This window comes from Lactuca serriola, chromosome 4 (genome assembly GCF_051521515.1).
Source record: "Lactuca serriola cultivar US96UC23 chromosome 4, Lser_US96UC23_V15, whole genome shotgun sequence".
NCBI lineage: Eukaryota > Viridiplantae > Streptophyta > Magnoliopsida > Asterales > Asteraceae > Lactuca > Lactuca serriola.
This window is the reverse complement of record NC_136411.1, coordinates 172,579,423-172,606,701: the sequence shown is the minus strand read 5'-3', so window position 1 is coordinate 172,606,701 and position 27,279 is coordinate 172,579,423. Positions and strand designations below refer to the sequence as shown.

General features: G+C 37.1%; 1 pseudogene; it reads left to right on the top strand.

Annotated features, from left to right (window-relative positions):
* Positions 1-16,099: 16,099 nt before the first annotated feature.
* Positions 16,100-18,845, top strand: LOC145099007 (sucrose transport protein SUC3-like; annotated as a pseudogene).
* The last annotated feature ends 8,434 nt before the right edge of the window (positions 18,846-27,279 follow it).

The following is a 27,279-nucleotide window of genomic DNA, read 5'->3' as shown; positions in this document are numbered from 1 at the left end:
CCATAAGTGATTTTGGACGGTTTTGGGGCTCCAAAACCCCATCTATGTGAGTTTATGGCCTAGGACTATTCTATGGCCATAAACAAATGAACATGGTCCTATTTCCTGGTTTAAACACGAATTTGAAGGCTAAGGATGCTAATCTATGAGTTAGGGTAGTTACCTTATCGATTTGAGGCTTGAATTGGATGATTTTGGATCAAAAGTTTGGATTTGAGGAGAGAGAGTAGAGAGAGATTGAAAAAGGATTCAAATGATGTCCTTTGAACTTTATATATGGATTGAGTTTGAGACACGGTGGAATTCTACCCGATACTGATGTTGAACGAGGCTTTTGGTCGCACCCGATTAAGTTGTCGTAACCTGATATGGTCGAAAATAAAAAATTTCCAAATAATAATTTGGGGCGTTTTCATGTGTTTCTAACGGGTTTGGATACTTACGAGGTCATAATAAAAGTCTTAACTGAAATGCCTTAATCCAAAAATGTAATCTGAACCATTTGCTAAAGACGAGTTTTATGGACGGAAACAAGTTACGGCGATGATATAAACTACGGGTTGTCACAGTAGATACATATATTCGAATGTCTATTTTATTTTGTTTATGTATGACCTGCATTCATGGGTTGATTTATTGGCATCAACGGAGGTCTTTTGGCACACATGAAATATGGAATCCTAGGAAGCCTAGGAAGTTTGTTAGTTCACTAGTGCACTTTGTTAAAGAGTTCATTTTATGGTTATTGGGGAGTGACTCCTGAAATTTGAGACGATTCTTGAGGAAAGTACGGATAGGTGTGGAAGGTAGTTTTGGCCCCTACTACTAAAAGCACATGATCCATACTCGAATCAAAAGTCACAAAGATTCTAAGGAGCTTGTAATATGAGATACTTTACGAATATGTTTTTGAACTAAATATTATTTTTCACAATGGTGATGGCGAATCATCATGGGAGTTGTTAAGGTTCCGATTTAGGCTTCGGTGTTGGATCGACTGAGGTTGAGTGGTATGAGAAGATAACATCAGATGTTTCATGAGCCATTTTGGAGGAGACCCCTATCATATCTGGTACAATCAAGGAGGGGATTATTGAGTTAATGGATGAGCACATGTGGTCCCTTGGAGTAGAATTGATAGTTGGTTAGTTTAGTCCTCGCACCCTCATTTTCAAGGATTTTCATGCTGGGGGGGGGCTGAGTTTATTTTGAAGAAGGACCCCATTACCAACATGCATTGGGTTGTCGATATGGAGCATGTTTTTCAGACAAGCTTCTGCCCTGAGGGTTGAAGACCAGATTTGTTACATGTTTGTTGAGAGATGGAGCTTGCGATTGGTGGGAGGCGGTAGGACATGCTTTAGGAGAAAAGGTCATTGAGGCTACAACATGGGCATATTTTTTTACTAGACTTAGAGAATATGTGGTCCCTTGGAATAGATTTGACAGTTGCTTAGTTTGGAGCTCGCACACTCACTTTCAAGGACTTGCATGCTGCTTGGGCCCCCTAAGTTCTTTAGGAAAAAGGACCCCATTGCGAACACGCATTAGGTTGTAGATGTAGAGAGTGTTTTTCGGACAAGCTATTGCCCTGCGGGTTGAAGACCAAATTTGTTACATGCTTGTTGAGAGATGGAGCTTGCGATTAGTGGGAGGTGGTAGGCCTGCTTTGGGAGAAGAGGCCATTAAGGCTATAACTTGGGCATATTTTGTTACTAGATTCAGAGCGGAGTTTCATTATGAAATCGAGGTGCAACATTTGGTGTGGGACTTTCAGGATCTCCATCAGACGACAGAGACCATGGCGGAGATCACTGCCAAGTTCAGGGAGATCGATTTTCTTGTACCTAAGTATGTTGTAGATGAGGAGATGAAGAAGACTAGGTACCACGACATGTTGTGTGATGACATTAGGGAGTTTTTTAGTTTCTTGAGGTGCGATACACTGAAGTAGATTATTGACCCATCCCATGAGCTGGAGATTGAGTTGGAGCTTCGTAAGAAGCAGAAGCCAACATAGGTTCATACAATGGTGGTTTTAGCAAATAAGTCTAGGACTTATGATGTTCGATCTAAAGGCCAACAAGGTTGACGCCATTGTTGCAAGTAAGACAACTAGCATGAGAGAGTTTATCATGTAGGTTGTTATGGTTGTTTCAAATGCGGCTGGACAGGACATTTCACCAATGATTGCACTCGTAGGTCTCTGATATTCTTGCAGCTTAATCAATTCGACCATAACAAAGGCAAATGTTTGAGTTTATCCAGTGGAGCATTGAGGGAACACGCTCTGGATACATCAATGATTACCGATGGCCGTCAGGGCAGAGTATTTTATTTTACGGTCAAGGCGGCTAGAGTAGTCTCGGACGTTGTCACCGGTATGTACTCTTGATTACTTATAATTATTTATTCTTATGTTTTTATGTTTGTGATTAGGGTTGTTCCTAGTTAATTACGTAAACGTTATTGTATTATATGATTTTGGGGCTAGCGAATCCTCTTTTTTCTTCATTTTAGCAAGAAGTTCGATATTGATCTACACGAGTTAGATCATGCTTTGGTGATAGAGATTGTTGACGACTGCACTCTGATTGCTGCACGTGTCTATCGGGGTTGTGTACTTTAGATGTTGCTAGAGAGGTTCTTAATTAATCTTGTCCCCATTTCTTTTTGAGGATTAACGGTGATTGTGGGTATAGACTGTCTTAGTTAATTGGGACCAATTATTTATTGTAAGAATCTGGTGGTGAGTTTTCGAACCTTAATAGGGGGTTAACTGATTAATCGTGGAAAGTGCATGTTGCACATGCTAACTATATGATAAGATGCTAGGCTATAAGGTACTTGCAAGACAAGTGTGCATAATTTTTGGATAATATTGTTGATACTCTGTTCAAAGGGATAAATTCTATTAAGGAGGTACACATGGTTTGATATTTTTTGATGTGTTTCGTGAGGAGTTTTCGGGAATGCATCATGAGAGGTAAGTGGAGTTTTAAATTGACCTAATTTTAGGTGCATCTCTGTTACCCAAGGAAAACTATTGTCTAACACCTTATGAGATGAAAGAGTTGTCCATGCAGCTGCAGGAGCTGCTAGACAAGGGATTCATTAGGCCGAGTAGTTCCCTATAGGGAGGCCCAATTTAATTCGTGAAAAAGAATGACATATCTCATTGGATTTTAACTGAATATAGAGAGCTAAACATGTGGACAATGAAGAACTATTATCCTCTCCTAAGAATTAATGAATTATTTGATCACCTCTAGGGAAATCTTGGTTCTCCAAGATTGATTTGAGATTAGGTTATCAGTAGATGAGGGCATCTTGGTTCTCTAAGACTTGGAGGATGGAGAGGCTCTATGTTAAATTCTACAATTGCGGGTTCTGGTTGTACGAGGTGTATTTCTTAGGTTATCTCGTCAACTAGAAGGGTATATTGGTCAATCTAGCCAAAATAGAGGTTGTGATGTAGTAGGAGGTTTCAACATATCCATTTTAGAGAGTTTCCTTGGTTTAATTGGGTACTATTGGAGATTCATTCAGGATTTTTCCAAGATCATAGTTCCTTTGACCTTGTTGACGAAGAGGAATGCCATTTTCATTAGGGGAATAATTAGTAACCAACATTTGTGGTGTTGAGAGAGAATGTGTGAGTAACCAATACTAACCCTACCAAAGGGAATGGATGATTTAGTGTATTACTGTGATGTGTCAATTTTGGATTTACATGTTGTGATTACGCATAGGGGTTGGGTTATCGCATATGCTTCGAGGAAGCTGAAGCTTTACGAAGCGAATTATCCTCTGCATGATCTAGAGCCGGGGGATGTGGTTTTAGCCCTCAAGATTTATCGGTATTATTTATTGCGGTTCAGTGTAAAATTTATATGGACCCCTTAGGCAAATAGTGCTCGTATTAGATACTTATGATTTAGGATGATAGTTGTTACTCTACAGTTGGAGCCAATCTTGGAGGTGCAGGATGAGGAAATGGTGGAGTAATATCAGAAGAGTGAGAAGACGAAAAGTCAGATTCCTTCCTTTGATTACGATTATCATGTATTGTTGACTCTTCACGATAATATTAGGGTTTCGTATTCGGGTGGTGTCCAATAAAATTTGATGGAGGAGGCTCACAAATTGAAGTTTTTTATTCATCTTGGTGTGACAAAATTGTATAGGGACTTGAGACTTTAGTATTGGTGGCCATGCATGAAGCGGGATGTGGATTGGTATGTAGAGAGGTGCTTAACCTACCGAAAGTTCATGGCCACACATTAGATACCTCATGGAAAGATGCAGTTGTTGGACATTCTCTTGTGGATATGGGAGCAAATTACTATGGATTTGATTACAAAGATACACAAGACGAATCAAGGGGTTGATTCCTTTTTGGTGATCGTCGACAGATTGACCAAGAGGGTCGATTTTGTTCACATTAAGGACAACCCTTCCACGATGAAATTGGTCGATATTTACCTCAGGGAGGTGGTCGGATGATATGCAGTTCCGATTTTACTGGTTTCCGAGTTGGACAACAGCTTTACTTCCGGGTTCTTGAGGAAATTATGTGAGGTGTTGGGAATTCAAATGCATATATGTACTTCTTATCTGATGGGTTTTGAGCATTCTAACACTCCTATGGTGTACATACAACCCTTTAAACGTTGAATCTATGTTTTCTCTAATATACGTGCAAATTTGATTTTTCAAGGTTTACTTCCTAACTAGCATGGCATGGGGAATATGTAATATAAAAACTAGTAGAAGTACATACCTTTATTATTGCTTGGATTCCTTGAAGACTTTGTGAGCCAAGCACCCCAAATGTTGTGCCTCAAATGCTTTACACAACACTACAAGACTTGGAATAACTTGGGAGAATACACTTGCACTCAAAATTGGTTATGCCCTCTTAGAACTCACTAGTAGTCCGATTTTGCTAGCTATAGGGCTCCTATTATAGTGTTGTCACAACTATGGTTTACACATGAATGCCCTTAATTGTCGTGACTCTTCATTTCTAATGATCCATGGGTTTTGTAACTCCCATGAACTATCCATCGAGCTCCAAATGGTTATAACCCAACTCCATAAACCATCGATCATAAATCCAACATAAAAGATTAGATGATTGTCATAATCAACCCTATACATTTAATTGGTCTCATTTTGATCACCAAATTAATTCTAACATAATACTTGATCAACACTAATTAAATAATATTATTATTAATATATTAGAACTTATAATATATTAATAATCACAAGTGTCCTTTCTTTCATTTAGTCTATCCAAGTATTGCAATGCGATGCAACCCAAATGGACCATGACGGGTAGGGTCAAGTACATACCAAATAGAGTTATGGACTTAGACACTATATCCAACAGTCTCCCACTTGCATAAGTCTAATAACTATATTTGCAGATATGACTTCAGGATCCAACTAGCAATCGTAGCTCTTTGAAAGTATCTCGGAACTAAAAAGATAATGATACGCCATTTAGGATAAGTGATCATATAATCCTATTCTCTCAAGATATCAGCCCGACAAACACATGGAATATGGTCGGTAATATCTGAGGTTCCTTCACCACTTGACTCTTGAAGCTCCTCAAGGTCAATTTTCCTCCCACTGCCCCCTTGGATTATAAATTCTCTCTCACGAAGGGCTCCTCTTCTTGCTACAAAGACCACAATATCACTGGGTCTGTAGAAGAGGTAACCAAAGGATCTTTATGGATAGCTGATGAAAATACACCTCTCACTTCGAGGTTCAAGCTTGTCACGAGATTCGCGCATTACAAAAGCTTCACAATCCCAAATCTTGATATGGTCTAGATTAGGAACTTTCCAAGTCCACATCTCGTGAGGTGTTTTAGCAACCTTTTGAGTAGGGACTAGATTGAGGATATGGGCGGCAGTCTCTAAGGCATACCTCCAGAATGAGATTGGTAATGAAGCACGATTCATCATGGAACGAACCATATCCAACAAGGTTCGATTACACCTCTCAGCCACACCATTCAACTATGGTGTCCTGGGAGGTGTCAATTGTGAGATGATCCCACGTTCCTTGAGATAGTCGACGAACTCTGTACTAAGATACTCACCACCACGATCAGATCGAAGCATACTAATGTTAGTACCCCATTGATTCTCGACTTCCTGTTTAAACTCTTTAAACCTCTCGAAAGTGTCTGACTTATGCTTGATTAAATAGACATATCCATATCTACTATAATCATCAGTAAAAGTCAAATAATAACGATTAACATCCCTTGTGGCTGATTTGAAGGGTCCACAAACATCTGTGTGTATGAGCTCCAACAAACCCTCACCCCTCTCACAAGTACCAGTGAAGGGTGACTTTGTCATTTTTCCAAGTAAACAAGACTCACAACTATCATCAGACTTTAGGTCAAATGATTCCAAAACTCCAGTCTTTTGGAGTTGGCCTATGCTCTTCTTGTTGATATGTCCAAGACGACAATGCCACAAGGATGCTTTATCCAAGGTATTTGAAGAATCAATATACAACACATTATTTCCTAGATTCTCTACAACATTCACATCTTCATATACACCATCACAAGGTAATGATTTAAAGTAAAATACATCATTGTAATGAACATTAATAGCACCATTATTATTATGAAATGAAAATGTAAACCTTTGTTTGTACAAGCCGTGAAATGAAATAACATTTCTCGCCATTTCAGGTGAGTAACAACATTTATACAAATCTAACATTAACCCATTATTAAGCAATAAAGAATAAACTCCTATCTTGGCACAGGTGATGCTTTCATGTTGCCCATGACTAATTTTATCTTCCCGTGCTCCACTTGCTCACTTCCTCTTAGGCCCTGCAAATCAGTACAAATGTGAATACCACAACCTGTATCAAGCACCCAAGAACCAGAATTAGATGAGTTATTAGACAATATTGTATAAATACCTACATGGGTGGGTTTAACTTTCCCATCCTTTACATATTGCAAGTATTTGGGGTAACTTCGCTTTCAATGCCCCTTTCCCTGGCAGTAGAAGCATTGTGCTTCTTTTGGGTTTGAGGAAGGACTAATGGGACTTTTCTTTGTCCCACTTGAAGAGGAACCATCAAGGGGCTTACCCTCGGTACCCTTCGAAGGGTATTTCCTCTTCTTAACCTTTCCCTGCCCAATTGCAAGAACAGGTGCTGCTGTAGGAGTAGAAGTAGAAGTAACAGCCGACATACCTTTATGGCCACTTTCAACGGTCCTTAAAAGTCCTTGAAGTTTACTAAGTGTAAGTTCCACCTTGTTCATATGATAACTCATACGAAACTGATCATCACTAGGAGGTAAGGAATGGAGAATGATATCAATCGCCAAGTCCTCAGGGAAGTCTACATTCATCTACAAAAACCGGTCCATGAACCTTTGCATTTTCTGTAAGTGATCGGTGATGGGTTCACCATCCTTCATCATGGCCGTTATCATGGAGGATATGATTAGATAAGTCTCTTGACGCGCGCTCTGATGGTACCTATCCATCAGATCCAGGTGCATCTCATAGGGGTAGAAATCTTCATCGGATTTCTGGAGTTCGGGAGTCATGGTAGCCAACATGATGCAGGGCACTTTAGTAGCATCCCTCTCATGTGCAGTGTACTCCGCAAGCTCCTCAGGAGTAGCAATGCACTCATTTATAACCCGAAGCTCCTTATCAAGGAAATATTCCTTATTCTCATAGTGGGTAATCATCCTAATGTTTCTAATCCATTCATTGAAGTTAGACCCATCAAAAGTGACTTTCCCACACAAGATCATGAGGGGAAAGGAGCCTGTAGGGTTTGAGCCAATAGTAGTGTTGGAAGACATCTAAAAGAAGGACAAGTTTAATTAGATGAAGAATCATTAATAAGTCACCCAAATGAAATATTAAGGCTACGATTCAACAAACTATTTATAGTTGGAAGAGGGATGCCGTAATCCACACTATAAAATATCTGAAGGTAGGTAAATTAAGATTTACCAATTTCCACCATAAGAAAGAAATATTTTATTATTAGGTTTTAGTGGATTTGAAACTCCTAGATCTTTTTTGAGATACATTGAGCTTTTCAATGGCATGTTTCAATCTTGATTGTTCCCTCTCAAGTTTGCGATTGGGATGCCGATGATCACAAACAAGGTGTGAATAACCATACAAATTGACATGGTACCCTTAACTATATTACCCAATTGATGTGCCGGTCAACAACACACGCTCCACCGATCTATAATAAAGTCAAGTTACCCTTTGCCACACTTACTAGTCCTTGTTAGTGTGCCGGTTAACCACAAACGCTCCACTAACGACTTGGTAAGGTACAAAGTTTAATTTTATGGGCTAGCACTTATTTCACATTTTCCTAAAGTAACTAAGATTAGGAATTAATAATGTATAGTTACTTTATAATTCATTATACTTTTAATAAGAGTTAAAGTCTTATCCTACCCGTTCGGCTAACGACCCTCCACCAGTCAAGGAAGCAGTGGGTGAGAGTGGACAACCATTAAGCAGCCATTTTATAGGCAACAACTTTATACCCCCTTATAGACTGGCTTCGTGAATGAGGCCTACTTGCGGTAAGATTGACTTATTCTTATACATATCTATATAATTAAAATTATAATAGTAGTATAAGTGTTGTTGTTTAAAACTTTTAAAAAACTAAGGTTTAATTAGGAATTAAAGTATTAAAGTGTAAGACTTTACAAATTCCAAAACTTGAGGGCATGTTTTGAAACTATTTCAATACTCTTCAATTTGCAACTTATGAGTTTTAATGGTTCATAAAGTTAAAGACTCTTCATTTTATGAAACCTCCTATTCTTTAACGACAACTTTTAAAGAAGTGATGTTTGGTTATCCATAACTTGAGGAAAAGTTATGGACACCATCATTAGCATTAAGATCATGAATTAAACAAGCATGTAGGTTACACACAATTCCTATGATCTTCTAAAAATCAAAAGAACAAATATTCATATCAAACAATTTCAAGAAATCATATTAACACATATAAAACTTGAAAATTGACAATAGTCATTTGAAATGGGTTAACATAATCATTACCACTTTAAAAAACAGATTTTACAAGTCCAAAACAGTTTGGGATAATGATTCGAGCCCATTTCCAGAAACAAAAATTGGAAAATTGTCCAACACGCACCTACTCGTCGAGTGCATGATCCCACTCGACGAGTAGGATGAATTTTGTCTTGTACTCGTCGAGTTCTCCCCTTGCACTCGGCGAGTGCAGTCAAACAGTGAACATATTTTCGATTTTTCAAGCAATTTGCATAAAATACACAGAAAACAATCATAGGCTTTGATACCACTGATGGGTTTTGAGCGTTCTCACACTCCTATGGTGTACATGTAACCTTATTAACCTTGAATCTATGTTTTCTCTCATATACATGAAAATTTGATTTTTCAAGGTTTACTTCCTAACTAGCACGGCATGGGGAATATGTAATATAAAAACTAGTAGAAGTAAATACCTTTATTGTTGCTTGGATTCCTTGAAGACTTTGTGAGCCAAGCACCCCATATGTTGTGCCTCAAATGCTTTACACCACTACAAGACTTGGAATAACTTGAGAAAATACACTTGCACTCAAAATCGGTTATGACCTCTTAGAACTTAATAGTAGTCCGATTTTGCTAGATATAGGGCTCCTTTTATAATGTTGTCACAATTATGGTTTACACATGAATGCCCTTAATTGTCATGACTCTTCATTTCTAATGATCCATGGGTTTGTAACTCCCATGAACTATCCATGGAGCTCCAAATGGTTATAACCCAACTCCATAAACCATGGATCATAAATCCACTTTAAAAGATCAAATGATTGTCATAATGAACCCTATATATTTAACTAGTCTCATTTTGATCACCACATTAATTCTAAATTATTACTTGATCAACACTAATTAAATAATACTATTAATAATATATTAGAACTTATAATATATTAATAATCACAAGTGTCCTTTCTTTCATTTTGTCTATCCAAGTACTGCATTGCCATGCAACCCAAATGGACCATGTCGGGTCGGGTCAAGTATATACCAAATAGAGTTAGGGACCTAGATACTATATCTAACATTATCATCCTAATGCCGATGGTCAGAGGGAGTGGACCATTCAAAATCTTGAGGATATGCATAGAGCTTGCGTATTGGATTTTGGGAGCTGAGCTACCTATATTCCATAGGATGAGTTTTCTTATAATGATACCTATCACGCTAGTAGTTACCAAGCTCCCATTAAGATGTTGTGTCGGAGGATGTTTAGAACCCTGATATGTTAGGGTAAGGTTGGTTAGTGAGTCATGGGGAGTACTAAGGTAGCACACAAGACTATAAAGTTGATTCATCAGAAGTGTGGTTGGCTCCAAACTGTGAAGAACAGGAAGAAGACTTATACCGATCGACATCGTTCGAATCTTGAGTTTTAGGTTGGAGATTATGTCCTTCTGAAAGTGTCACCTTGCAAGGTTGTCATTCGATTTTGTAAGCGGGGCAAGTTAGGCCCCAGTACCTTGGCGCTTTTAGTGTTGTGGCTCAGGTGGGCGTGGTTGCTGTGAAAACAAGAAACAACCTGTACAGACAAGGTTTGAAAACTCAAACCTTGAATTAACATATGATAAATGTCTTCAGCTAATAATGATCCAGTGAAGTCTGGTAAATCAGTCTTGTCTCGAAATAGAGATATTCAAAAAATTATTCAAGATATAAAATGATTAAAAAGTATGAACAATGTAAAGTAAAGTAACTTAAGAAAAATATGAATGTAAGAGAGAATGCTTTGACTGAACGATTATTGGTTTTGATATGATAGAGAATGTTGCACTCATGCATGTAAAAACACTCAACCTTACATTTCTTTCAATAGGCATGGAGTGAGACAAATAAGACAAATCCCATAAAGTACATGGACTAGAAGACAACTGAAGATCATTAGACTGTCAAAGCGACATCTGTTAATCTTGTCCCACGTTCTTTAGATAAAACAACTATGAAAAGACAAGCTAGTACTAGGAACAATTAATGAAAATAAAACAACTATGAAATGATAAGCTAGTACTAGGAACAATTAATGCACTATAAATACTTAGATAGCAAGTAATAAAAAGATGTGTCTTGGATAGATTTTCTCCTTGGAATATGTATTATCTCAGAATTCTTCTAAGGGATCATTTTTTATGTATCAACAATCTTCCCCTAAGTGATCTTTGCAATTACTTGACTTGTTACTTCACTTCATCAAACGCAAAGAGGTAAGAACTTTGTAGCCAGCTTCGGACCTCGATGTACCATCTAAGATGCTCAATAAATTCCTTGTGCACATGTTCGGCAGAATATCAGAGATAAAATTTTGGAGAATCTTGGTAGGAACAAGATGTTTGTCTAGAATTTGGAAAAATGCCTTTTGATTAGTCTTCTTCGTGAGATAGATGTAACCAAGTGTTGGTTCTTCGATGGGTCCTTTAGCTAAAATCTGAGCTTTAGGAAGTTTGGTAGTGATTTTGGTGAAGATTGTTTCTGTTCCAAAAAGATGAGCAAACATTACATCTGATCGACATAATTCAGCGATGTAGTCCTTCAGGTAGCAGATAGGTGAGTTGTAGGCTCCAGTGCTTTAATCATTTGACTGACGATCTCGGAGGCGAGCAACAATGACAAGAATGTCATTAGAATATGTTAGATTCTAACATTTTATGCAACGGTCATTTCATAATGTCATGGCACAAAAGTCACCACGACTCAGCCAACGAAATTATAAAATGCTCTTTTGGAGATTGTTACAAGACAATTCCATAGTCATGAAGTCTCATATTCAAAGTACATTCCTTTGAACATCCTTCATGCATAAAAGTTTCTAATCTAGACATTGATTCTCGATATCCAACTCCCAATATGGAAAAATTTCCATATTTTCCATATGATAACTCATTCTAAATCGAATCTTACCTTTTCATAATAATGTCAATATGGTCCATCCATGACTATACTTTCAACTGTCGACAAGCAACCAATCTTTGGTGAACCATAGATTGTCCTTAATAGTTGTTTAATTATTTTAGTTAAAACCGGTTCTATTTCCTTTCTCCCTCTAAATGCTCTAGGCATTTGGAAAATTTTAGAACGGTCGAATATTGCAGCACATGCAATCGATCCTATACCCGAAGCGTATGGCACTACAAGAAAAATACCCTTTAATGACGTGCAAACAATGACACTCGCTGATTTAGGATACGCATTTTTGTGTACCCTTAAAAATAATGTCAGCCTTCCAAAATTTGAAGAATAGAGGACACGCATGTTTGCGGGCCTTAAAATTAATGTCCAACAAAAAAAAATACAAACACGGAGGGCACTTGTTTTAAATGTGTGCCCTCTAGAAATGTCATTTTATATTTTTTTTTAATCAAACGCGCATTTTTAAAAGGCAAAAATGAAATCCTCTGAAATTCTAAAATTTTGAGGTGCCCGGTTCTTCAGTCTCTCCTCTGTATCTCCCTTCATTCACTCATTCCTAGGGATTTTTCAAGAACCATTCTACCTAGGGCTTTTTCACGAAAATTGAAAACGGTCTCCGATTCTCGATCGGTTCTCTCAGGCCTCCGCAACAATCAACGATCTCACTTCAGGCTTACATCTTGGCTTAGTTTACCCATTCCTTCACCTTAATGAGCTTTTCCCCACTTAGAGAAAGCCTCCCTATTCTCCTTGAATTAGTAATGGATACCTCTTCCAACATTGGGAGATCCTTAATGATGTCCATCAACATCATATGCCATGCAATCACATCCTCCAGACACTGCAACAAAATTTAAAAATTTCGCTTAAACATACCATGAACTACCAGGTTTTTGTTCTTCTTCATCCCCATTTCCACTAAGGGGCCGTTCGATTTTCTTTCTAACTGGGTCCAGAGTTAGGACCTGGTCCTCAATCTGAAGTCAGCTTGTTTGTTTTCCTTTCTACACCTTTGGGCTCGGTTCAAATCAAGGATACAGTCCCCATTTTTGTGTCATTCGGTCCAAGGAAAAATACCTGCTGACCAAGTTGTTGTGTGTCATTCTCATGTATATCCTCTTCCCGCTTCCTTCTTTGTAGTTCGTATGTCGAACCTTGGTTCTCCTTCAAACCAACGCATAACTTCTCCTTCCACCACCACCGATTCTCACGCAATCGATCATCGGACTTCACTCCAGCGCCTCCCAAGGATGACGACTTTATTCCAGACTTCATCCCCGCCAAAACATCATGCATATATATTTGTTTTACAGAGGTCGGCCTATCAGGGGATTTTTAAAATTGTTTTTAGGATTTCCAAATTCGGTCAATTTGAATGGCATTGTTACAGATATTGTTTTATAAGAAGTCGCTCTATGGACTTGTTGATGTCTCTGAAAGAATATACGGTAATTATTTAGCCTTCTATGGAGTAATTAGATTCATATGTGTATGTATGTGATACGATTACCTTTCTGTTAAAACCTTTCTCCCTAAATCATCTCTTTAATTCTATATAGGTTTATATTCTACTTCCAATTTGGGGGTTTGATGCATTAGGTAGTTGAATTCTTGGACAAAAAGTTGTATGATTAGAGATAGAAAAGATTTTTATAAATTGCAAATTAGATATGGATCTGTTATACATTCAACCTCATTTTCCTTTTCTACAGGTCTGAATATTAGGGTATGGTTGCATGGTGCTTACAGGTATTTATAACAATCCTCTCCCTGAGGAAGAAGGCAGCAAAGTGCTCAAGGAAGCTTTTAATAGAGGAGTTACATTCTTTGATACTGCTGATGTATATGGAGTTCAGCATGCTAATGAGATACTAGTTGGGAAGGTAATTGTATTTTCTTATACAAAACAACAAAGCTATATAAATAATCTTCATGAAGTTATTGCAATGTAATCACATTGCTTGACATTTATCCTAGTTGATTAAACTGGAATGCTTCAGGCATTAGATATGGATATGTTCTATAATATGTGTGATTTTTTTACTTCTCTTCATCTATTTCATTATTTTATTCTGATTTTATGCATTTTTTAAGAAATGTAGTATAATTGTTTCATTTGTTGAGAGGTATTGTTGTAAAATGTAAACATGGAAACTTTCTAGTTGATTTAGCTTGTCATGGTGATAAGTTGTTCCAAGTAGTGTTCAGGGAAAGGTAAGTAATCTGGGACAACTAATCTTTGTTTTCCCAAATTGCAATCCAGTCAAGGCTTCATAAATTATTAAATTTTTTTTTTAACGTAGCAACATTGGTGTGATCAGTAAAATCGATCAAGCATCTTCCGATCCCAAAGTTCTTGCTGCTGTTCAGGCACTTCTATTGGGTCAAGGACCAAGGGTATGTTTGTGATCGATTATTTTGCTATTACTTGGTTTATGTAATTTGTGTTGCTATGTATCAGATTAAGAATAAATTACAAATTGGTCCCTGTGATTTCTGCTATGTATCAAATTAATAGCCCTCATGTCTCTATGTTGACGAGGTAAAAAAACTAGACATTATTTTGTTTTCTTCATTTTTAATTAATTCCCCTTTTCTCTTATTAATATTATTATTCTTTTAATTTCATTTATGTAATCATTTGTAATGAGTACAGGTTCATCGTGTACTTGCAGACATAGTTTCAGCTTCACCTAATGCTACACCAGGACTTTGGAGATATCCTCCATTTGAAAGAGAGGTACTTTGCCTTTTTCTTTTTCTTTTACTGATATGAGAAATGTACTTGTTGTTACTCATGATAGCAATTTGATAATGCTGATGTGGCACTGTTGTGTGCGATTGTTTTGACTAGGTGGTGGCAATTGCTACAACAACTCTGGAGGGGTATAAGAATGATGCAAAGACCATGGTGATTGCACTTGTTATCATTTTCTTATGTGATATCAGACCTAATGGTTGATATATCACACACTTAATTTGTCTACTCATAAAGTTGGTTTGGAGGGTATAGCCATGAACACGAATTAGTGTCTGTTCGGTCAGTTACTGATGCACGCCCACAAGGTGCTTGACATAATGTCTATGTGCGATAGGTTGAAGGAAAACACAACACTAAATTGTTTCAATCTATCCAAGAGCCTTAATGAAAAGGATTACTACACATTCTGGATTGTAAAATATGATCATGACTCTTTATATGCGTCACCAGGCTTACCTGATAACAAAGATTGTTCTCTAATAACAAAGATCCAAAAAGTAGATAATTATCCCACCCTTAATCAGGTAAGTAACTAAGTGTATGACTGTAGATATTTTCAATTCCATTCAAGTGTATCTGTATCACTCAATGTTGTTTTTGCAGCCAACATTTTTGGCTTCGGGAAGAAATCCACCTCAAGTTTACTTTTGAACCAAACAAAAACCTTAGAGATTGAATTCTTTAAAGTACATGTTTCAATATAAACGACTTGTAACAGTAAGTTTCCTATTTTACCCTTTCTTTCACTCCCAAAAATCGAATATTTTGATTTTTCATTTTCTTTCTTCATCTTATAGGCTTGGTCTGCACCAAATTACTACTATCGGTGTGGCAACATGGCTTCAATTTTGAGCTTTAGTGAAAACATGGTATTCCCATAAGTTAATTTATCTTTTTTTCTTTCTTTTAGGAGTATATTATTTAATAATGAATTAATAATTGTGGTGGGTGTGACAGTAGAGAGAGGTAATGTTTTTCACAAAAACTGAAAAAACAATCAGATGAGAGGACCAAGGACAGGGGTACCTAACTTTTTGTAAGAAAGGAAAGAAGAAAGAAATTTGTTTTCTCAAGATATGATGATGATGATTTTTGGGTATTTTCTTTACATTGCTTGTTTATGATGATGATTTTTGGGTATTCACACCATTTTATCAATTTAGCCACTGATATATATACTGATATATATATATATATATATATATATATATATATATATATATATATATATATATATATATAGGACGTGAAATAAAGAATAAGGTTCCCTCACACACTCACCGAATTCTGGTGGTTTTTTATACTTATGGTTGGATCCTTAATGATATCAATTGTTGTGAGCATTCACATGAAATAAATATTTTTTTAGTAGGTTTATCTTACTATATTTTGTATCCACTGAACTATATTTTGCACTTTAGGTGATAACTATTGGGTTTTTTGCAGACATTGGATAATTGATTGGAGATACAAAGGAACATTGCAGGTTTCTAGTTTCTTCTTTATAGTTTATGTCTCTCATTATATTTCATAATAATTGATTGTATATAACATAATTCCATTATTCAGTGTGTATAAAGGTACACGAACAAGGACAACTTTTATTTTTCATCATAGATTTCTGGATGCTGGATCTTGCTAATAACACTGTTCAGGTAACAATTTATAAAAAAAATTTCTTTTTTTTTTTAAAAAAAAACTTGTGTTTTAAACCATTATTTTAAATTCAAGTAACAATTTTAATAATTTCAGGGCCCCGCTCGAGCCCTCTTGGCTGATTTAGCAGGTATGTACCAAGTTTTCTGAATTCCTCAATCTTAATTTAGATTAAAACCCTAAACCCAAATCTGTTAATAGTTTCATCTTATGATGTTTGTGTTATGTCTCTATAAATGCTAATAATAATATTTATTCATTTATTGATAGGCCGTGATCAGAGGAACTCAGCAAATGTTATATTTTGTTCATGGATGGCGATTGGAAACATCTTAGGGTTTCTATCTGGTTCTAGTGGAAAGTGGCACAGGTAAATTATCTATTGGAAGTGTTCTTATTATGTTATATGGTTTTATTTGAATTTTTTTTCATTTTTTTCTAATTAATTTGATCATTCTCCATGGCAGGTAGTTTCCTTTCTTTAAAAGTATAGCTTGGTGTGAGGCATGTGGAAATCTGAAGGCGTCTTTTTTAGTTACAGTGGTGAGTTTTTAATAGCTAAATATAACTATATCTTAAAATTGATAAATTGACAACCAAAAAGCCTTCTGATGTTTCTAACTGACAAAAGGAAAATTGGAATATTAAATAATGCAAAACATATTGGCATGTTTGCAGATTTTTCATACATTTTGCACACTGGTGACACTCTACCTTGCAAAAGAGATTCCTTTAGCACCAAAACAGCATAAAAATTATTAGATTTTGCACCTCTTCTTAACAATCATCAGCAGACTGGGTCTGAAAATTCAGACTCAAAACCCCTAACAAATTCTAGTAAATCATCTGAGGATGAAGAAGAAGATCAAGTTGAAACTTTTAATGATAATCTAGGGGTACTTTTGGTCAACTTGTTAACCAGCTTACGCCATTTACCAGTAGGGATACATTCAGTGCTTATTGTCATGGCTCTCACATGGGTAAGTTTTTAAAATGAAATTAAAGGTAAAATGGTCATTTTGCTTTTGTTTACTTTTTTATATATTCACATCACATGTGCAGTTGTGATGGTTCCTTTTTTTCTTTTTGATACGGATTGGATGGGGAGAGAGGTTTATCATGGGGACCCAAAAGGAGATGCTAACAAAGTTCAATCTTATGATGAAGGTGTTAGAGAAAGTGCTTTTGGTTTGCTATTGAATTCAGTAAGAACAAGAGTTTTGCATTTTTATTTCCTTTTTCAAATTCTAAATAATCACTAAATTCATATTTATAATCATTTGTCTGACCATAATAAGTATTGGGCAGGTGGTTCTTGGTATCAGCTCTTTCCTGATTAAGCCAATGTGTCAGTGGATGGGTTCATGGTTAGTTTGGGAATTGAGCAACTTTGTGCAGTTTTATTTTCAGGGGGTTTTTAATTTTTGTATTTGCTAAATTTGCAGGATATTGTTTCCATATCAGCATCTAATGTCATGTTTCTTTTGTTTCCTTTCATAGTAAAATCGCAGGAGTTTGAACTACAATGTAACTTGTTAATAGTCACATAGTTAATGTAAAATACTATGATACTGGTATGCTCTATCATCATCCAAGAGCGTCATATTGCTCTGTCTGCAACAATTGTTTTCAAAGATTTGACCATCACTGTCCATGGGTTGGTCAATGCATTGGACTAGTAAGTCAACGTTTCTAAGATTTCTTAATTTGATGCTTCAGTTGAAACAATGGGTTTCTTTCTTCATCCGGCGCTTAGGGGTGGAGGTATGTTATGTTTTATGTTTAGTAAATTTGATTTCTTTTTATATTTTTTCATTTACAATGTCATTTCATTATCAGTTTTGAAATGAATAGACATTTCTTATTCAACATCATTTCTAGAATACCTTGCACATAAACCATAAGTTCTTGTATGTAGCTTGTATATGTATTACAAAGTTATTAAATTCCTTATAAACCTCAAGTTAAAAGAAGATTTATCTTATCAGTTTATCTGTTTGGCATTTTCCTAGTGAATATAGTGTTTTCATTTTTGGTTCTATACCAGGATACGAGGTATATAACTATATAACTGTATATTCATATTTATATCTACTTTTTTTTTTTATCTTTTTATTTACTATTGGGTTATTAAATGCACACAGACACTTTTTTTTTTGGAAATAGAAATGCACAAAGACACTTGGAGCAAGGGCATACTTAGTTTCCAGTTTTGACCTTGTTTTTTTTTTAAATAAATTACAGATGGTTCCATTGTTAATGAAAGCTATTGGATGGCAAGGAGAAAGTATATACTAGCCCTTGAGACACTAAAACGTGTGATGGTTGCTGGAAATAGGGCTTGGGATGCACTTGTTGCACAACGTCTTAGGTTAGCAATCATGTTGTATATCTAAAATCCAATCGTCGCCATCGATCCAATTCGACCTCGATCTAGAACAAGTCCACCTGTTAGTTTTTTAGGAATGTATAACCCATGTTAGCAATGTATCATTTTTGTTTAATATTAATATTGCTAAAGCGAATCTCCTTTAACACAGATCCATTATTTCACTAATTGAATACGTTTATTTATTGTTACATCGTAGAAAATTTGTTATCCTGGAGTTCCATAGATAGCACATTTTACTAGTGTAATAAAATATTATGCAATGGATTCTATTTTTTGTATATAATATTTTGTATGACATTAAATTTTATGAACTGGATTATATTTTTTGTATATGATATTTCATTTTCTATTATGAGGCATTAAATGCAAATTTAATTTGAAAATTAGTAAATCTATAAAAAAATATATATTTTTTAAACATTTAATATTATGATACGTAAAAATGTGTGTCATCTTCATTTATGACATGGCCTTTCTTGAAAGGGGCTTTCTTGAGACGCATTGCGTGTCATTAACACGCACGCCGTAAGGCTACAACACGCGAATGCGTGTCGTCTTCCTTTATGACAGGGCCTTCCTTGATACGCATTACATGTCGTAAATGAGCGTCGTAAATGCGCGTCGTCTATATACGACGCGCAAAAGTGCGTCGTCTCTATTTATGACAGGGCCTTCCTTGACGCGCATTTGCGTGCCGTCTGAGCCTTTTACGACGCGCAATGAGCGTCGTTAAAGGCTGTTTTGCTAGTAGTGTGGGATACAATGGCGCAATGAAAAACGTGATACTTTACCAGTTTCTTACTATAATATTTTCATAATATTTTGAGAGAACGTTCTCTCAAAATCCGAACTATGAAGAGGGATGTCGTAATCATAATCGTATTTTGAGAATGAAAATAATAAATATAGCCTTGACTCAACACAACTAAAATTTTCAATCTAAGCTTTTAGATTGGAAACGAAGTATAACATTCTCTTCCTTAATTATAGCAAAAACAACTTTTCTATCCCTGCAACTTTGCAAGGTGAAACTTTTGTTTTTCTATAATTAATATTGCTAACTTGCAATACTTAAATAATAATCATGCTCCCAATAACATGATGCTTATATCCATTCCAACATAACATTTATGCTCCCACTAGCTTTGACACGTATTCAGAAATTAGCTAAACTTCTAAAAAACAATACTTATTGACTTAGAAAGTTCATCTTTTCCTCACACGATATGCTTTGATAAGCCTTTATCTAAGTTTCTCAAACTTATACACCTTCCCTTAGATAGCTCACATGTGTGTCTAAACTAATTCAGAACTTATATTACTAAGTCCCAAATGTTTAGACTAATTGCCAAATCTCACAATTCGAACTATAAAGAGGGATGCCATAATCATAATCGAATTTGACAATGCAATTTACGTAATCGCTATCTCCTTAAAATCTCTCTTAGTGAAAGCCTTTCCTCACAATCATTTTCATGAAGGAGAGAAACCTTATGACACTTAGATTTTATGGTGCATGTGTTCCTATCCATGTGAATTTGCCATAACCATAATCGAAAGATAATGTTTGTGTCAAATTCAAACTCTTATGGACAGAACTTGTTCATTCTTAATTTCTTTCCATCAAGGGTCCCATCATTGCTTCCAAGTTATCTAGTAGCTCACCTATTCCAGTGAATTTACTTTCAATAATTAAGGTGATTGCCTTATGCATTCTATTGAGAACTCGTAGAACTCATATGCATAGTTTACTAAATCGAATGGCACAGAAACAAGATCTTGTGAACACGATGGGTTACAAACCTCAAGTCGTGTGCTAGTGTTTAATGATAGGTTTACTCTTGATTAGTTCTCAAAACTTTTCAAGATCATTCAGACTCCCACTGACCTCTTGACATTTGAGATTCTCTTATCAAGAAACATTTCTTGATAAAAAAATATTCAAGAGTTAGTGCGGATTCTCATCAAGACAAACACTACACACCAATTTCAAACGTGCAAGAGTAAGAAAAACAATTTTTTCTACTTCACTTTTGATGAGTGTGTCACAAAATTCACAATCTTGGAGTACGATTCTAAGACTTGATTTTCGAACACAGTATGACTCATCCTTTTGATTTAACCATTTCAACAATTTTTGATTCCTCTTCTTAGCCATAATAGTGCACTAAGATGTCCTTAGGGGATTAATTGTGATATGGTTCTTAATCATTCAGACGATCGATCATAAAATCCGATACAAAAGTACTCTCTCCTTTTATTAGATTGGAGAAACTTTTATCTTTCTGGCTAATTGATTCTTCTTATTCGTTCTGCCATTCGTTGAAACTCTTCAATGATTCAGAATTTCACTTAATCTTGTAAGCATAACCACATTTACTAGACTTTTAGTAAATTATTACGAATAGTCTTATTGTTATTTGTGGTGGACTTGACTATTGCACAACATTGTGTTCTAGTCCTTTAGTCCTTCACTTAACTCACGTACTTGTGTGATGAAGGAATTAGTCTTAATTTCCTAAGTACCAAGATTTCCATACATCACGCAATCCAAGTTGTATGATACCATGTTTTTGACCAATTGAAACTTGGGCGACGGGAATCTTTCAATACTTAGAGAAATTTAACACTTCCATAAATAACATAACTAAGAATCACATCCATTTATAGAAATACACATCAATTTTTCACAACGATTTCAATGCAAGGATATAAGAGAAATCAAAAAATTTATTTTATTCATAAAAACAATGGAAAACATGTCCTTACAACGCAAAATCAACTGAAAAACTATGTAATCAAACATTCCTAACAAGTCTATCATAACTTTCTAAGATTAAAATGTCACACCCCGAAAACCGAAGGCGGAAACATTTTTGGGGTTGACTCCACGTTGAGTATCAAATCCAATGTATATACTAAGTAAAATAGAACAACCATTACATTAGATATAGAAAAGTTTTACAATTGTTTCAAAAGTAAAGTTGTACAGTTGTGATACATAGTATATATATATGAACAAAATGAAACGGGTCTTCTGAGCACTCCGACATTGAGCAAAAAGGATCTTCGGTACCTGTTCTAACGTTGACCTGAGAACACAAGCGGTTTGAAAATCAGCATAACGCTGGTGAGTTCATAAGTGGTTTTTATTTTGTGAAAACATTCATGTTTCCTTTCTGTTTCTGAAAATGTAACACACGCCAAGAAAATCTCACATTTTCTTAAAAAGGATGGTTGTTGTTTCACATTATGTAAAGTAAAGTTATACACTGAAAACATGTTTATCCTTGTGAAAATGTACATTTAGGTTATCTGTTTTGTTATACTGTTCTGGTTATGTACTAATGGATTCCCAGGAAAGTCCCATACCTTCCTGATTGTAAGTTACCATATTTCGAAGATGTAAGGTTATCCAGTTTGTTACACTTATTTAGTTATGTAAATGTTTCCCCAGGAAAGCCCCATGCTTTCCTGAATGTTGGTCACTGTTTGTAAAAGATATAAAAGATGTATTCTGGTTAGACCTGGTTATGTACAAGGTTTCCCAGGAAAGTCCCATACTTTCCTGATTGTTGATTTACCAATGTAAAAGATGTAATCCGAACATGGTTATCTTGTGAAGTGTATAAAGTTATTCATTATTACTATAAGTAAATCTCTGTTATCCTAATTGCGAGTTCCATAACCATACTATATACTGAACCTGTGGCAATAAGTAGTCCACATCCTTATGACTTTCGTCACCCTTGAACCATTTCGGTTCGGCTGTAGCTAGCAGCCAGGTGTGGGGTAGTCAGCCCCGTATAGATCTATACACTCAAGTCACGCTCTCTAAATCCCAGAGATTCTGGTTACGGGTGTAGTCCTCCACTCGCGTATCTCTGTGGAGTGTTCACCGAGGACGTGTCTCCAATCATACAGGAATAACAAATTTACTACTAATAATATACTAGTCCTCCACTCGCGTATCTCTGTGGAGTGTTACCGAGGACAAACAGTGTACAAGTTATATTGTTCATGTGTTCTAATGTTATGCTTTTAACTGATAAAATGTGGAAAAACATTTATGAAATATATAAAACATAACAGTTTATAAAACCCATTTCACAAATAAATGTTTACGTGATCTGCATGTTCGAATGGTTATCAGTTGTATCAATCAGTACTAAAATCATATAAAATGTGAAACACACACACGAAAACAAGTTTTTGAGTACAAGAAACCCATGTACTTTGCTTGTGTTCCCCCCTGAAAATAGTGAAAAACAGTGAAAAAGGGTAGGGGTATGAACTCACCAGACTCGGAAATGCGACGGTTTCGGACACTAGACGTTGGTTCGGCGCTTGATTACTCGCGATGTCCCTATGTAAAATGTAATAATGTCCATATAAATCCAATTAGATTTACAATCACTAATTATATGGAACATTACACTCCAACGAGGTTAAACACCTCAAAACGAGCGTTTGGAGTGACCCGGGTGACATCTTCGGACGTGTAATGACACTAAGGACTTGGGATTTGAGTTTACTCCCCAAGAGTAAACATATTAGGGAGTTTACGGCCACATATCACACACACATGATTTCATGGCCGTGAACTCATTTTTGGGTAGTTTTGGGTGCTAAAATGGCTTAAATGGACAAGGGAATGTTGGAATGAACTTCTAAAATGCCTTGGATTAATTTGATTGAATTTATACACCATTTATGGGAGTTCATGGCTGTAAACATGGAGTTTACGGCCATAAACTCTCCTATGGTCAAGAGAAATTGATTTGAGGCACTTAGAGCATTCACATGTGATTCTAGCTAATTTTCCAAGCTTTGGGATGGTTTAAAGGCATCAAATGACATATAATTTGGAGTTTACAGCCTTGGAGTATGTTCTATGGCTGTAAACTCTTATATGTGGTGTTTTGATATGTTTAAGGTCTCCGAACTATTTTTATTTGGTTCTATGATTTATTCCAAGGCGATTGGTTAAGTTTCAAGGCATTCTAACATGTATAAAGGTGTTTACTCCCCATGTTTGAGGAGTTTATGGCCCAAGCACATGCCTTGGCCATAAACTCTTTTTTGTCCTTCAAAATTCATGTTTTAAGTGCTTCAAGTCCCGATTTGTAAGCCTCAAAGTCGTATCTAAGTCCCAACAATGATTTGGAAGGGTTAATTGGCTTTAAAACCCCATTTTTAAGTGTTTACGGCCCAAGCTTGATCCTTGGCTGTAAACACATGTTCCAGGTCCTAAATCTCAATTTAAACATCAGTTTGAAGGCTAAAGAGGTTAGATAACAAGTTAGGGATGTTACTTCTTTGATTTGGAGCCTTAAATCTTTGTTTTTGGACCTTTGATTATGGATGAGGAGAGAGGTTGGAGTGTGATTACGGAAAGATGGCCAAAAGCTTAAAATGGAAGCTTTGAGTCCTTTATATAGTGTTCGGGGATTGGACACGACGGAATTCTACCCGATACCGGCGTTTGGCAGGGCTTTTGGTCGCACCCGAGCAAGTTGCCGTAACCCGATATGGTTGATTCTAGAATTATTCCGATAAATATTATGGGGTGTTAGAATGATTTCAAATGGCATTAAGAAACCCATTAAGTCATTTTAGGTCGATATAAGCTAATGACATAATTAAATGGCGAAATCGGAAACGGATTTGGAAACGGCGTTTGGTTGATCGAATTGGATTACAATTTGAGTTACAAGAAGTGATATGAAATTTCGGGTTGTTACATTATCCCCCCGTTAGAGGGAATTTCGTCCTGAAATTCAGGACAAGATGCAAGACAAAATACAAATCATGGATCTAGAAAGAGTTGCGGATACTTCTGTCTCATCGTGTCTTCCCGCTCCCAAGTGAACTCCGGTCCCCGCTTGGCATTCAAGCGAACCTTCACTAACGGGATGCGACTTTGTTTTGTACGTTTGACTTCTCGATCCATGATTTCGATCGGTTCCTCCATGAAGTTGAGGTTTTCATCGATCTCGATCTCGTCTACAGGAATCACTAGGGTTTCATCAGATAGGCACTTCTTGAGATTTGAAACATGGAAGACGGGATGGATGTTACTGAGCTCGTGAGGTAAATGAAGTTTATAGGCTACCGGACCGATCTAGGCGAGGATCTAGAAAGGTCCAATGTACCTCAGATTAAGTTTCCCACGGTTACCAAAGCGTACAGTGCCTTTCTAGGGCGAGACCTTCAACAGAACATGGTCTCCAACCTGGAATTCTAGTGGTTTCCGACGGTTATCAGCGTAACTCTTCTGGCGATCACGTGAAGCTTTCAGTCGTTCTCGGATTTGGATGATCTTCTCGGTGGTTTCACGGATGATTTCAGGACCAGTGAGAGCACTGTCCGGGACATGACTCTTGGCTAACTGTGTATCCCCCACCTCGGCCTAGCACAGAGGGGATCTGCACTTGCGACCGTATAGGGCTTCAAACGGGGCAGCCCTAATGCTGGTGTGGTAACTGTTGTTGTACGAGAATTCGATCAAAGGTAGATGTGTGTCCCACGATTTTCCAAAGTCAATGACACATGCCCTAAGCATCTCCTCTAGGGTTTGGATTGTTCTCTCACTTTGTCCATCGGTCTGAGGATGATACGCCGTGCTCATATCTAGCTTGGTTCCAAGAGCTTTTTGGAGAGACTGCCAAAATCGGGAGGTAAACCTGCTATCTCGATTAGAGATAATGGACGCAGGTACACCGTGTAGTCGGACTACCTCTTGGATGTAAATCTGCGTGAGTCTTTCCATCTTGTATGATTCTTAGATCGGAATGAAGTGAGCGGACTTTGTTAAATGATCGACAATTACCCAAATGGTATCATACCCACTCGGACACTTGGGTAGTTTGGTGATGAAATCCTTGGTAATCATCTCCCATTTCCATTCGGGTATCTCGGGTTGCTGGAGCAGACCCGAGGGTTTCTGGTGCTCAACTTTAACCTTGGCGCAAGTCAGACACTTGCCCACAAATGTAGCTATCTCAGCCTTCATGTTTGGCCACCAATATTGTTTCTTGAGATCTAAGTACATCTTGTCAAAGCCTGGGTGAACAGAGTATCTGGTTCTATGCGCTTCCTCCATAACTATCTCTCTGAATCCTACGAACATGGGAATCCAGATCCGATCCACGAAATGATAGACTCCGTCACCTCTGATCTCAAGTTTCTTTTCCATTCCTCTCAAGGCTTCGGTCGACATGTTCTCGAGTTTGAGGGCTTCTAATTGGGCTTCTCGGATTTGCATGGGTAGGTTGGAATGAATGGTCATCGTCTGGTTCTTCACTTTATGGCCTGCACTCTCCTTTCGGCTAAGGGCATCTGCTACCACAGTGGCCTTGCCGGGATGGTAACGGATTTCACACTCATAATCACTGAGTAGTTCTACCCATCGCCGTTGTCTCATGTTCAAGTCTTTCTGGTCAAAGATGTGTTGCAGGCTCTTGTGATCGTTGAAGATCGTGCACTTGGTTCCGTAGAGGTAATGTCTCCAAATCTTCAATGCAAAGACTACGGCTCCTAACTCCAAGTCGTGTGTGGTATAGTTGACCTCGTGTGCTTTCAATTGTCTAGAAGCATAGGCAATTAATTTTCCCCTTTGCATAAGCACACAACCTAAGCCTTGATTAGACGCATCACAGTAGAGAACGAAGTCCTCTGTCCCCTCGGGTAGGGACAGAACAGGCGCGCTGCACAAGGCTTTCTTCAGCATCTAGAATGCAGTTTCTTGTTTATCACTCCAACGAAAGGGTACACCTTTCTGTGTTAGAGTGGTTAGAGGTTTGGCGATTCTGGAAAAGCTCTGGATGAATCATCGATAATAGCCAGCGAGACCCAAGAATTGTCGGATTTCTGTGGGTGTCTTCGGTGCTGACCAATTCTCTATCGCCTTTATCTTGGAAGGATCTACATGAATACCCCCCTCGCTTACCACATAACCGAGGAAAGTAACCTTCCGAATCCAGAACTCGCATTTGGAAAATTTCGCGTACAACTTCTCGAATCGCAAGGTTTCCAACACTAGCCTCAAGTGTTGTTTGTGGTCTTCCTTGCTTCGGGAATAGACTAGTAAGTCATCAATGAACACAATGACAAACTTGTCGAGATAAGGATGGCACACCCGGTTCATCAGGTCCATGAACACCGCCGGTGTGTTGGTTAGACCAAAGGGCATCACTACGAACTCGTAGAGTCCATATCAAGTCTTGAAGGATGTTTTGGAAACATCACTCTCATGAACTCGTAGATGATGGTACTCTGATCGAAGGTCTATCTTGGAGAAGTAACTGGCTCCCTGGAGTTGATCGAACAGGTCATCTATTCGTGGAAGAGGATATTGGTTTTTGACAGTCAACTTTTTCAGCTCGCGATAATCGATACACATCCGACAGGATCCATCCTTCTTCTTGACAAATAAT